This window comes from Dermacentor albipictus, chromosome 5 (assembly GCF_038994185.2).
Source record: "Dermacentor albipictus isolate Rhodes 1998 colony chromosome 5, USDA_Dalb.pri_finalv2, whole genome shotgun sequence".
NCBI classification, from domain to species: Eukaryota; Metazoa; Arthropoda; class Arachnida; order Ixodida; family Ixodidae; genus Dermacentor; species Dermacentor albipictus.
In genome coordinates, this window is record NC_091825.1 from 166,532,082 (window position 1) to 166,546,520 (window position 14,439).

Sequence of the window (14,439 nt, forward strand, 5' to 3'; positions counted from 1 at the left end):
AGTTTGCCTTATGGAGGACGCATCGTCTATTACACCGATTTCCTCCTTGACTCTGTCAAACTGCCCTTCAGTGCTTTCCACTCACCAGCGCGCCGATTTTTTTTGGCCATGGTATCATCAATCGCCTTAGCGGTGCTTCATCCTCACCCAATGCCAGGCTACGTAAAGAGCTCAAACTGTTCAAGTTCGAAGTCGGCGTGCTCTACCGTTACATTTTTCACCCGGAAGGCCATCGATGCGTTCCCGTTATACCGCGCTCTCTTCGCGCTGCAGTTCTGCAGACCTCACACGATGACCCTACGTCAGGCCATTTGGGTTACCACGAAACACACGAGCGCATAGGCAGCCGATTCGTTTACCTAGGTGTTTCCACGAGCATAGCTAGATATGTTGCCTCGTGCACGCTTTGCCAACACCGTAAGCGACCTACTATTGCTCCGATCGGGACGCTACAACCAATTCTTTGTCCAGAAGAACCCTTCTTTGTCGTCGGCCATTTGCCTTTTCGGGCCACTCCCAACTACTCCAGACGGCAACAGATGGGTCGTCACTACTGTTTACCACTTGACCCGGTACGCTGAAACAGCCTCAGTACGTTCAGTACCTGCCTCAGAAGTAGTGGCCTTCTTCTTGCAGGCTGTCTACTTACTTCACAGGGCGCCTCACGTTCTCTTGAGTGACCGAGGCAAGGCATTGCTTTCAAGCACTCTTAATCAATTTCTGCAAGTTTCCAACACCGTGCACAAGACAACGTGTAGCTACCACCCTCAAACCAACGTCCCAACAGCGCGATTTCATGGCACGCTGTGCGACATGCTATCCATGTATATTCAACCTGACCATCGTAACTGGGATGCAATTCTCTATTTGTAACATTTGCATACAATACGTCTGTTCAACGGATCAGCGGATACTCTCCGTTTTTATTAGTATACGGCAGTCACCCAACCTCATCACTCGACGTTTCTCTCTTCTCGGTCCTCTCCAACGCTTCACCATTCATTTGCGACCAGTTTGTGTCTCGTCTTGCCCAATGTCGTCGTCGTGCCCGTATGAATACTTAAGCAAGCCAAGACGATCGCAAACATCGGTACGATGCCTCTCACCGCGTCATTTTCTACGGCCCTGATGATGATGTGGTCCTATGGACTTGCACGAAAACCCGGTTTATGTGAGAAGCTTGAGTCTCGATATATTGACCCCTGCAAAGTCACAGAGCAGACCTCGCCCATGGACTATCGCGTTACACTTGTTGATGCCCGAACTGACCGACGCTGCTGCGCAAGAGAGATCGTTCATGTTCTCCGCCTGAAGCCCTTTCATCTTCGTTCCACTGTCTAATGTGCGGCCAGGCTGGCTGCTTTCGTCCACGGGGGAAATGAGTGTAAGCATTTATGAGGACTTCATCTTCATCTGTACAAAGTCATCATCAATCATCGGCTCGTGTTCGTTTTTGCGTCGGCGCCGTTTTTCTTTATTATATGATAGTCATCACATCATCATCTTGAGCCTGGTTACGCCCAATGCAGGGCAAAGGCCTCTGCCATACTTCTCCAACTACCCCGGTCATGTACTAATTGCGGGCATGTCGTTCCTGCAAACTTCTTGATCTCATCCGCCCACCTAACTTTCTGCTGCCCCTTGCTACGCTTCCCTTCTCTTGGAATTCACTCCGTAACCCTTAATGACCATCGGTTATCTTCCCTCGTCATTACATGTCCTCCCCATGCCCATTTCTTTTTCTTGATTTCAATTAAGATGTCATTAACTCGTGGTTGTTCCCTCACCCAATCTGCTCTTTTCTTATCCTTTAACGTTACACCCATCATTCTTCTTTCCATAGCTCGTTGCGTTGTCCTCAATTGAAGTAGAACCCTTTTCGTAAACCTTCAGGTTCCGGCCCCGTACGTGAGTACTGGTAATTGACACAGCTATTATACACTTTTCTCTTGAGGGATAATGGCAACCTGCTGTTCATGATCTGAAAATGCGTGCCAAACGCAGTCCAGCCCTTTCTTATTCTTCTGATTATTTCCGTCTCATGATCCGGATCCGTGGTCACTACCTGCCCTAAGTAAATGTATTCTCTTGCCACTACCAGTGCATCGCTACCTATCGTAAATTGCCGTTCTCTTCCGAGACTGTCAAATATTACTTTAGTTTCCTGCAGATTAATTTTTAGACCCACCCTTCTGCTTTGCCTCTCCAGGTCAGTGAGCATGCATTGCAATTGGTTCCCTGAGTTACTAAGCAAGGCAATATCATCACCGAATTGCAGGTTACTAAGGTATTCTCCATTAACTCTTATTCCCAATTCTTCCCAATCCAGGTCTCTGAATACCTCCTGTAAACACGCTGTGAATAGCATTGGAGAGATCGCATCTCCCGGCCTGACTCCTTTCTTTACTGGGATTTTGTTGCTTTCTTTATGGAGGACTACGGTGGCTGTAAATCATATTGACCCCAAAAAAGACGGGGACATAGGAAGAAAACACATAAACAGCACAGGTGGCTGTGGAGCCGCTATAGATATCTTTCAGTATATTTAGATACGGTTCGTCTAAACCCTGATTCCGTAGTGCCTTCATGACGGCTGAGGTCTTGACTGAATCAAACGCTTTCTCGTAATCAATGAAAGCTATATATGAGGGTTGGTTATATTCCGCACATTTCTCTATCACCTGATTGATAGTGTGAATGTGGTCTATTGCTGAGCAGCCTTTACGAAATCATGCCTGGTCCTTTGGTTGACAGAAGTCTAAGGTGTTCCTGATTCTATTTGAGATTACCTTAGTTAATACTTTGTAGGCAACAGACAGTAGTCTGATCGGTCTTTAACTTGTATATATATAGATATATATTATTATATTTATACTAGATTGTACTATATTGTACATCACTCTCAAAAATACGTCTCATTTGTGAGCAGAACTCTTGCGGAACCCTTGTAAACATTGTAACAAATTCACGTAAGATATAAATCGACATATCAAATTTATCCGCTTTGGCTACTCTCACGGATGTGGTTTACAAAACTGCAATATATATTCTAGGTGAAGAGTTGCGAATTTGTAAGCTTCGTGCTTCCTTTCTTTTTCAAGCTTATCAATTCTCGAAAGTTCCTTTTAGGATATCTGAAATTAATCCCAAATTCTACTTTCAACGTTCGCTACAATTTAACATTCTCTTTCAAATGCAAGAAATGTCACTAAAATTGGTCACATGGTTATCTCGGGAAAGCATTTACATGTATTTGAATAGGCGACATCCCAGTCAGGCCTAAGCTAAAGCTGCCGTGAGGTGCTTCCGGCAATTATACTAGCCTGTTGACTCCGCAGAAAAAAAAAAAAACGAGGCTGCCTCTCGGGAAGTCTCTGGATGCCCGGGATTAATGACCACTGGGTCGCGACTAAAGGTTTTTGGGATGACAAGTAATTTGCAGCGGACGTGCAGCCACTCTTTAGCAAGAACACTGATAACACCCATGGCACAAACTTTGTGGTGAAATTCGATGTGCTGGGGTAGTTCTTTTAGTTTTGTTTCGTTTACGCTATCACTATGTCACCGCGGGAAGTTCGAAAATATTAAGGTGACTGCGTCACGGGGTGGCAGTCCCGCGAACTAAACCCTGATGTCCAGAAAAGCTGGATACGTTGTATTAGGCGAAGGAATCAAAACAATGTAATCATAGATTGGTATCCTATTGATATGGGCAACCGAGCAGAATAAATTATATCGCTCTCGCGCGCACTTCGGGCCAACGCGAAACAGTTATGCAAGTGTTTCTAGCTCTTGAGTATGTTCATAATTTTCACCAGTGTCATTACAAAAAGCTTGGTGAACGTGGCACTAAGGCGAATCAGATGCACCACACTGCTTTGGTTGTCTTTTGATTTCTCACGGGGGCAGGGGGGGAAGGGTACATAGAGAACTTCATTGCTGGGTACCACTTATGCACTCTTCTATGGTGTTGATCTGGTTGGGTCCAGTTGAGTTGCGGATGACGCAACTAAGCACGGCGTTCGTGTACGTTCACGACTACGCAACATGTACTTCAGAGGCATCGTTAAGGCTATTATTGCTCCCTTGTCTGCCTGCTAATTCCCAAAGACCGCCATACCATGCACGTATTCACTGATATGTAATATTGCGGCGATTTTGTTGCAAAATCCTGACAAGCATTGTGAATTTTAGAGCTAATATACAAAAGGGCCTGGTCTCATGACTCAGTCAATGACTTGAAGAGCTGGCATCCTATCGTAGGATACCCTTTGCGAACGAAAGACCTCCCCAGAGATAAATCAACCTTCTTCCCAGGAAGTGTTAATGGGATGCAACTTATCTTTTACAGCTTGTCATCCAAGATCTTTGTGTTGTCGAGCTTAGGATACTCATTATGCTGTCTACGTGGATCTCGATGAGCAGGTACGCGTGTTTCTTACCTTTAATTTGCGAGAATTACCACCGCATCTATGTGCTACTTAGCTTTGGCAGGAAACCTGAGGCACGGTGATTGAACTGGCCAGTGAAAAGATTTGTGGAGCATCAAGTGAACAGGAAACATTGTCAGTTTCAAGTGTGCGATGAAGCGCGGTTCTTATGGCCTGTCAAAAGTTTCGCTGGCGGGAGTTCTGTGTGCGGCTTTTCGAACCACCCGTAAAACTGAACGTAGTAATAGAATGCTAAAATGCCTGGGTGTAGTTCACCGCCTTGCTATGATGTACGGCCTTTCTTCTTGTCTGCTTGAAAAAACGAGGAAACCGTGAGCCACGCAACCGTCGCAGTCAAAGGGTGTGCCAGCCGTGTCAAGCTAGGCCGTAACTCAACTCTCGCATGATAGGGAAGGAGCGACAAAAGGGTTTCTGAATGTATACGACTGACTAACGACAGTGACGCACTTGAAACTTCTGTAGTGCCTTGTGCACATCGAGGTTTGCGCAACGAAACGTACCTCCACAGAGCGTCTTGTTGCCTCTTGCGCGAATTCACTCAGCCAGTTTCACTCTTCATCAGCAGCAGCACCAGCTATCAAAATGTCATCGTAGGAGAAGGTTTGTGTTAGAGAGACGACAAGAATGTGGCCAAAAGAAACTGGGAGCATATAGTCATATATATATATATATGTAAATATACACGACCTAACCAATTCGTATCTCCTAGCGGCAACTCCAAGATAGAAGTATGCACTTCATTGGGAAAACTGTTTTTCTCTCTGCGGTCCTCGTGCTTTTCTTCATGACCGACCTTTCGAGTAGCAGAAAGCGAAGCAGGTAAGTTTGGCGTTTCTTCGTGCAGTTTTGAATAGTCGGTTTGCGTTGCAGCCGTGATGTATACCTTCTGATTCTGTATAACGTCATATTACCTAATTTGGTAGACTACACAGTGACATTTCATGTTGGCGTACCCTGTGAAGCACTACGGGGGGCGTATTCTCGCATGATCACTTTAGGCTGTACTATCCCTTTCGCGTGACATAGTGCTCAACCAGCCAATCATCTCATCCGGTTTTACTCGACCAGCCAATCAGCGCACACTGAAAGTGATATCACCGAACGTTACTATTCGAGAATGCGTCCCCAGCTTACAGTGAGTGGAGCACAGCATGATTGTGTTTGTCATGGCTAAGAATGAGCGAGAAGAACAAGGACAGCCGAGGGGCTTGAGATTTTGCTAGTACTAACAATACATATAAAGAAAGATTATTCCTCAGACAATCCCTTTCCACTAAATTTACATGTAACCTCGAAATTTAGACTGCTGTGTATCTGACTACGCTGACTATATTCCTCACAATTACCTTGGATGCCCACATCGCTAATACACAACGATTTGATGAGTGAGCGTGTGTCTTTGTTTTACTAAATTGTGATATATCAATTCAGATAGCAAGTTACGCATTAAACTATGCGCTAGATGCTAGGTTAAGTCATATGCACAAATTACATCAAATGCAGAATGTCGCGTGCAGCCAATATAGGAAACACACGTACCCTAGCGAGTGTTTACCATCGGTACCTCCACCTGTTCATAAAAATTGTCAAAAACAGTACCACTGTGAACTGCATCTTACGTTTCGAACAACGGAACCTCTGCTATTATGAATGCCAAGTAAGTCTTATTATGAACGTTTATATGTTACATGAGTATATCAAATTTAGCGAGCTCACGGGAACGCTAAGATGCTTTTGCCTTTCTTCATCTTCATCCGTGTTCCTTATCACTCACACTGGGCAAAAAGAAGCAGGCTGCTGCTTAGTGGGACGCTAAACATTTAAGACCTTAAGTAGTGACACTAAAGACCGCTCGTTGTCATGATAGTCGACTAATTCGTGTTCATTCAGCTGATGGTGCCTTTAAATAAATATGGATAGAAAAGAAGGCACTCCTAAATATTATTACATATTTACTTTCTCCTTAAAGTGGTGTTACACATGGAATGTTTATCAGCACCATGAAATAGACATAAGCGAAAGTTACTTTATATTCGCTATTCATGGGGTGGGATATTTATCGTACATTTACGCTGATCTTGCCCAGCCTTCTAAGGAAATATTCGTTAAAGCCAAGAAACTAACAGAAATCTTATTAGAATAGCCCAACGCGAAATAAAGCCCTGAACTTGCAGACCCCCAGTAAAGTGCTCTGCGAATTGAGTTGCAAGCTTATAAGTCGCGATACTCATTCAATAGAAGTAGTACATTTTGCAAAGGACATCATCTTGTTGGAGGCAGAAATGCAGTAAATTCAGTGGTTGTAAGAAAGCCCGTCGTAATGACACCCAAAAAAGGACAAAGACGGCTCAACACAGCAAAGATACCGGCAGGATGTGCCTGGAATGAAAAAGAGAAGATCCGCTTATTTAATGTGTACGAGCAACAACAACAATGTCGGGATACTGTGCGGCAAGAATTGAACACCCAAAGCAAACTATGCTCCTGGCATCTGCTCCTGTAAGGAATACGAACGAAAACTGTTCTGTCATCATTTGAGACGACCGCAAACAAATACACCTAACTCAGCCGCGAGTAAATACCGAGTGACAGAACTTTTGAAGCCCCATAAGGACTTTCCTCGGAGGAGCATAGTTACAAATGCTACATGGAAGCACAAAATGGGTGCTCTCCTATTGACCATATACCCTGACAAACGCGCTTAATAATTCGGTGTGCCGCTGAACGAGTTTAGTGTTCTCCTAGCACTTTTTGTGGGCGTATAAATTATAATAATGATGAGGTCAGCATCCTATAGTGCAACTGGTACACCCACAAATTCCAGTGGTCCTATCAAAGTTTAAATTACCCCCAATTACCAAAGTTTAAAAGTAACTTTCTACTTATGTAAGTGGGTAACTATACTCATTGTTGGTCATGTGACTATGTTCAAAACTCACTGTGTCAATAATTTTGATATAAGACCTGCAATTATGAGTACCTCTTCGTTGCAATATTCTAATCAGCCCCCTTGACCCACTTGGGTCTCCTAAACGAATTCGCAGTATTGACCGAAAGCGAAGCATTGGTAGTGACAACAAACTATTAGACTACTACTGCCCAAAATAATGTTCGTAGTTCTATTGGATGTATAAGTTGCAGCAACCATTCGCTTACAAAATTTATTGTATAGCGTGGTGTCACGGGCGCACAGGCAAACTTGAACAGACCACACTCGACGACCACAAACGCTGATGCAGTGAAGAGCGCAAGCCGAGGGGAGCGAATACTTTTGCGGTCTCTCACTTTGACGTGACCGCGAAGCGTGAGATTACGCGACCTGCAGCACTGGGTGCGCGGGAAGGTAGCGCACATTCAGTGACAAGCCATGCCGTGTCGCCAAGACTTTGCCCCCCCTGGGGTCACCTCCAAGATAGGACGCCGGTGGTTTATGCGATCAGCTTCGCGGACAGTCATGCGCTGCCATGGCTTGGCTAGAGTAGGAGATGCCAGCTCAACCGCCCCCGTAGTACACGCTTGGTTATGGTGCTGTGCTCTCAAGCTGAGCAGCTACGTGACTCAGTAGAAGAATCGACATTTGGGGGAGTTGGTACTGCTTGAACATCTTGAAGGGGCAGCGCAGTAAGACGAAGACAGAAGGCAGGAACAGCGCTGTCCTGTGTGTTCCTGCCTTCTGTCTTCGTCGCCTTGCGCTGCCTTTTCAAGATGTACGTGACTCAGCCTTATTTTGTATGACAGCTTCAATATTCTGTAGGAACACCTTGGACCCAATCTGCAATTTATGCGAAACTTGAGTGATTCGCCCTGCGCGATCGCTAAGCAAACGCCATTCCGGCTTTATTTCGGCTACGGTACGTTTCCTGTGGCCACCGGCCCCGCCGCAATACGGAGCCTACTGCCCACGCGCACGGTTTACGTTGCAGCGCACGCCGCTTGTAGAAAGAGGGCTCCTGGAACGGGATCCTCTTGACCACGCTTCGGCATCTCTCGGCTGCGGCATCCGAGCTATGCGGTCGTTTTCATTCATTCATTCACAAAACTTTATTAGTGTCCTGAAGCCCGGTCTTTTCAGACCGAGGCGGGCCGCGTCCACGTCGGCACCGCCAGGCCGAGCCTTATGGCGTCATCGTGGACCCTCTGGACAGCCCGTAGCTGATCTTGATATGAAGAGCTTGTTATCAACTTGCGCCAGTAAAGCCATTTTTCTTCGGGGTCGGCGAGAGTCGCGGGACAGCCCGCCAGCATGTGTCTGATGTCAATGATGCCATAGCACACGTTACAATCTTTAATTTCTCTTTCGGGGTGAATTTTATTTATGAAGTACGGAGGGGGGTACGTCCCAGTTTGCAGTAAACGTAGCGTCACTGCCTGAGCCCTGTTCAACTTTACGTGTGGCAGTGGAAATTGCCTACGCCCCAAGTAGTAATATTTAGTGATGTCGCTGTAAGTTAGAAACTGATCTTTATGCTCCCGGGAATGGTAGTGGGCGTCGGTTTGGTTCTGACCGGCACGGCAAGCAAGTCCTCGTGCCAGGTCATTCGTCACCTCGTTGAGGTTGAGGCGGTCGTTTTCGCCCGGCAGATTTTACCTTCGGTGCCCTCGTATAGCTGACATTGAGCCCGCCTACTCTCATGCTCCCTTGAGCGTCATTTGTTACAAACATAATGAGAGGAACCCAATGCGCTGTCGGTTCGGTAGCCGTTTTTGCCCAGGACTCGAGGCCACTGCAACAGGTGGGGGCGAGCGCCCCGCGGTACTCCAAACTCTGCTCTTAAAAAACCCGCTGTGTGGGGCCTTGTTGGCCAGCGAAATGAATAGAGCCCGTAGCGAAGCCCGATATTCCGAGTTGAACAGCACGCCAAAGGATACGGCTTCAAGTACTCCTACATTCCCAAACGCCGCGCCGTGGTACGAAGCGCCTTCTGCCGCCTTTGTCTGGCAGTTTACGCCGGTAGTACACGCTACCCAATGCACTGCACGTACTAACGGTGCCCGAGCAGCGTGCCCCTCTCAGCTTCGTCTGGTATTTCTCTCTTGCAGCATCCGAGCTACGCGAGTACTTTCACTCGACAGCCTTTATCGTCTCCTCTCTTGAATAGTGACCGTTGGTTTCTACATAGTCCGGCAACCAGTGGGGCAGAGCAGACTTCCCCGAAGCTTGCACACTGTAGATCACCTGCAGACTGCGACTTCCATCATACTACTGCAGTGTTCGAGTGTACGTCCCTCTTGTACCTTCGGGAGCTGAATTCCGAAAACCATGGTATCAATGTATATTCCTACCACGGAGAATCAATGTATCAATATATATATATATATATATATATATATATATATATATATATATATATATATATATATATATATATATATATATATATATATATATATATTACTGTCGGAGCCGACGCACTAGGCTATACCACATGACTTATGTCTGGCTAATGACGTATGCATTGCCCCGATCAGACTCTAGAAATCAGTGCTGACTCTCTCCCTTTCTTCCTCTTTCTATTCCCCTTTCCCCCACCCCCAGTGTAGGGTAGCAAACCGGATGCTGTTCTGGTTGACCTCCCTGCCTTCCCTACCCTTGCTTTCTCTCTTTTACGGATATTGCAAAACAAACAGACGTCCCTAATCAGATAGCCATATCGAAGCGAATAACATTGTCTATCTAGTTAACAAGCACCAACGGTTACTCCGCAATGTATGGTGACGAACTTAAATAAAACCGACGGATATGGGCCTCTTCATTTTCAGGCTATGGCCTCCGACTTTGCTTGCCACTATTGTACTGCCTTTCTTTATGAGCACAGCTTCGCCCATCAGGGAGTTCAATTTCATTACTTACTTTTCCAGTAGTATTTCTGCTTAACCGGTAATACCCCATGATGCTCAATGATTGTAACCGACCTAGTACTGATAATGTTGCATGAATCTTTAAACGCATAGCTTCAGTTTGATTTCCCAATGGTAATCTTAATCCTGTTGGTTTCTTTCTGTTCTCTCTTTTTCAGGAAACAAACAATAAAGCTAAGAACAGCCAGGAAAACCGCCACAATGGATCTGGAAACCAACATGACATGTAAGGAAATCTCCACAAGAGATACTAAAATACTACTTTCCAGCGTTCTTAAAGGGCTCCGCAACAATATCTGCAACAAATTTTGACTATACTTTGAAATTTTTAAAAGCACTGTCCAAAGAAAGTTCTGCTGCAAGAATTTCCAAAATGACGAAATAGCAGATGAGATAGGGGATCAAATGGAATTGTTCTGAGGCAGTGGTTACACGAGGCGTGCCAGCCTCTGTCGCCCAGTGCAGAAGTTCTTTCTCATTGCATCCACGACTAGCGATTGCGAGCGATATACCTGCCTTACCTTCTTGCGTATTGTAGTTGACAGCCTATAGTATATTTACCTCCTGAACCAGCCAAATTTTTTAATTAGAAGAGTTTTGCCTTGTAATAGGAACTCTGCGGTGTAGGTAGGTAACTTCCTGTCACGCATTGTTTCGGGCTTGTTAAAAATGTAAAATAAAAGAGGCAAAACTGTGTCGAGAGGTGGGATAGAGCCTTGATCTTCCATCACAACCGCACGGTACTCGATTTCTTACGGCGCATATTTTTTACGCACAGTTCTGTCGTGCTAACGCGAACGAGCTCTATGAGGGCACTGGATTCTTTGAAACTAATGGTAGCGCTAAAAGGGACGGACACACGATGAAAAGACGACACGACGACGAGGAAACGCGTCGTGTCGTCTTTTCATCGTGTGTCCGTCCCTATTAGCGCTACCATCAGTTTTAAAGAATGGATCACCAACTAGCCCAGCACCAAGTTTTATTGAGGTCACTGGAGCGCGCGTAACATTGCATGACACCAGCGGGTGGACCACTTCGAAATTCGCAAATAATAGTCAATCTTCGATATCCCTCGTTTGTAGGTCATGTTAGAGGTCAAGTAGGTATGTTAGGCATGTGTTAAGTAGGTATGGTAGGCATGTGTTAGGTCAAGTAGGTATGTTAGAGTGAATTGCCCTTTTCATTCCTTTCCCGATAACGCTTTGTATTGATTTAGCGTTTTTTTTAAACACTGTTTGGAAGCATGTGATCATTACAAACATTTTTAGCTCACATTTTTTAGCGCGCCTATATATGTTTTCTCTTGTCATTTGTTCAATGACGCCCCCCTTACTCAATGCTCCCCTTGGGGCCTGTAAGGTACTTTGAAATAAATAAATAAAAACAAGAAAGCGTCAGTTCCTCCTATTCTTCCCTCGTGGTAGTTAGCGCTCTGAGGTGCGGTTTTAGAATTCATCGCATACGGAAGCCTGCCACCAGTGGTGTATCAACTATTCCTCGAGTTGGGGGGGGGGTGCAAACAGCACTCTGACCTGTCTGTCTCACACACACACACATATATATATATATATATATATATGTGTGTGTGTGTGTGTGTGTGTGTGTGTGTGTGTGTGTGTGTGTGTGTGTGTGTGTGGTCAGTGTGGGCGATGGCATCGCGGGCATACTCGGTCCTCGAACCCTGTATCGAGGGGAGTGAAGTGTCCAAGGGTAATACGGGGTCACGACTGAAGGGCAAGTAAAAGGGGGAATACCCAGCAGTATCCCGGCGTGATTAATTATAGGCGAACCTTACATAAGGAAGCGCCACATCCCAGTCCATGTGGTTGGGTAAAACGTATTTCGATAGCATGTCGGTAATGGTCCGATTAAGTCGCTTCGTGAGGCTGTTGGTCTGGGGATGGTAGGAGGTAGCCAGATTATGCTGGGTAGAGCATGAGCGTAGTATATCGGCGATGACTTGGGAGAGGAAAGTGCGGCTGCGGTTAGTAAGGAGCTGTCGCGGGGCGCCATGTACTAAAATGATATCCCGGAGTAGGAAATCTGCGACGTTAGTTACGCAGTTCGTGGGAAGTGCCCGAATGATGGCTAAGCGCGTCGCGTAATCAGTAGCGACAGCGATCCACCTGTTGCCGGAGCTGGACTGGGGGAAAGGGCCAAGGAGATCCAAACCGACGCGAAAGAACGGCTCAGGGGGAATGTTGATCGGCTGTAAGTACCCGGCGGGAAGCGTTGCTGGCTTTTTGCGATGTTGACCGGGCTTGCAAGCAGCTACATAGCGCCGTATGGAGCATGCTTGCCGGGCCAGTAGAAGCGGCGGCGCACGCGGTCGTAAGTGCGAGCAAACCCAAGGTGTCCGGCAGTTGGGGCGTCATGTAGCTACTGAAGCACGGTTAAGCGGAGGTGTTGAGGAATGACAAGGAGAAGGGGAGGACCATCAAGATGAAAACTGCTTCGGTACAATATCCCGTCGTTGAGAACGAACCACCGTAGCAATGGATCAGTAGGAGCCAATTTCATTCGGTCAATGAGGGTCCTCAAAGTAGCGTCAAGGCGTTGCTGGTCGGCCATGTCCAAAAGTTGGGAAATGGAAAGAACCCTTGCGGAAACGTCCATGTCGGCATTTGCGGGCGTGTGTACAGGGTAACGGGACAAGCAGTCGGCGTCCTTGTGTAGGCGACCAGACCTATACACCACCGAATAGGAATACTCTTGTAGGCACAAAGCCCATCGTCCAAGCCTCCCTGTGCGATCTTTTTAAGGACGAAAGCCAACCGAGAGCGTGGTGGTCCGTTACAATCGAAAAGGGCCTGCCATATAAATAGGGGTGGAATTTCGCCACTGCCCACACAACAGCCAAACATTCGCTCTCGGTAATAGAGTAGTTACGCTCCGCAAGTGGCAAAAGACGGCTAGCGTACGCGACGACACGTTCATGGTCGTGTTGAACTTGTGCCAAGACAGCACCGATTCTGTGGCCATTGGCATCGGTGCGCACCTCTGCAGGGGCTGAAAAATCGGTGGGGTGGTGAGCAAGGTTGTAAGGCGTGAAAAGGCGGTGGCCTGAGAGGATCCCCATGAAAACGGCAGACTTTTCTTCAGGAGGTCTGTGAGAGGGCGTGCTATGGTGGAAATTTTTTTAACAGAGAGCCGGAAGTAAGAGCAGAGCCCCACGAAACTTCGGACACCTTTTGCGGATCGTGGAACAGGGAACTATTTCACTGCGCGAAATTTCTCGTGGTCCGGTCGGATGCCAGTCACATTCACGACATGTCCAAGAGCAGTAATTTCACGACGGCCGAAGTTACATTTCTTGGAGTTGAGCTGTAGACCTGCCTTGCGAAAGACGGCAAGTACAGCTGAAAGGCGCTCAATGTGTGTGCTGAATGAGGGCGAGAACACAATAACATCATCTAGGTAGCAGAGATAAGTCGACCAATTGAATCCTTGGTGTAATGAGTACATCATACGCTCAAAGGTAGCCGGAGCGTTGCATAGCCCAAAAGGCCTAACTTTGAAGTAATAAAGACCATCGGGCGTTATAAAGGTGGCCTTTTCACGATCTAGATCATCGACAGCGATTTGCCAATATATGGACCATAGGTGGATGGACGAAAAATACCGTGCCCCGTGTAGGCAATCGAGGGCGTCATCGATATGAGCTAGTGGGTAAACGTCCTTTTTAGTGATGCGGTTGAGCTGGCGGTAATCAACGCAGAGTCTTCATGAGCCGTCCATCTTTTTGACCAGCACGACAGCAGACGCCCAAGGACTCGACGATCGTTCGATGATGTCTTTCGCTAGCATCTTGTCTACTTCCGTTTTGATGACGTGGCGCTTCGAAGCTGAAACTCGGTAGGGTCGCCGATGGATGGGTGGATTATCGCCTGTATGTATACAATGTTTGACAAGTGACGTCTGGCCTAAGGGTCGGTTGTTAAGGTCGAATGTGTCCTCGTAGGAAAGCAATAGACTGCAGAGCTGTTCAGTCTCAGCAGGAGTGAGATTCGGGGCGATCATTTTCCAAACGTCGTTGTCAGTACATTTGGCAGACCGGAAAGGCTCACAGGAAGCGTCGACAGCAAAAGTCTCAACGCTGCTAATTTCTAAAGCAGTGATTATAGCC

The 14,439-nt window shown here is 46.6% G+C and overlaps 1 long non-coding RNA gene across 1 annotated transcript in view; it reads left to right on the forward strand.

Annotated features, from left to right (window-relative positions):
* The first annotated feature begins 4,977 nt into the window (after positions 1-4,977).
* Positions 4,978-14,439, forward strand: part of LOC135917548 (uncharacterized) — a 31,044-nt gene continuing 21,582 nt past the window's right edge. Inside the window, exons 1-2 of the long non-coding RNA XR_010569320.2 lie at positions 4,978-5,270; positions 10,469-10,536. This is a non-coding gene — a long non-coding RNA (uncharacterized lncRNA). The remainder of the gene's footprint in view (positions 5,271-10,468; positions 10,537-14,439) is intronic.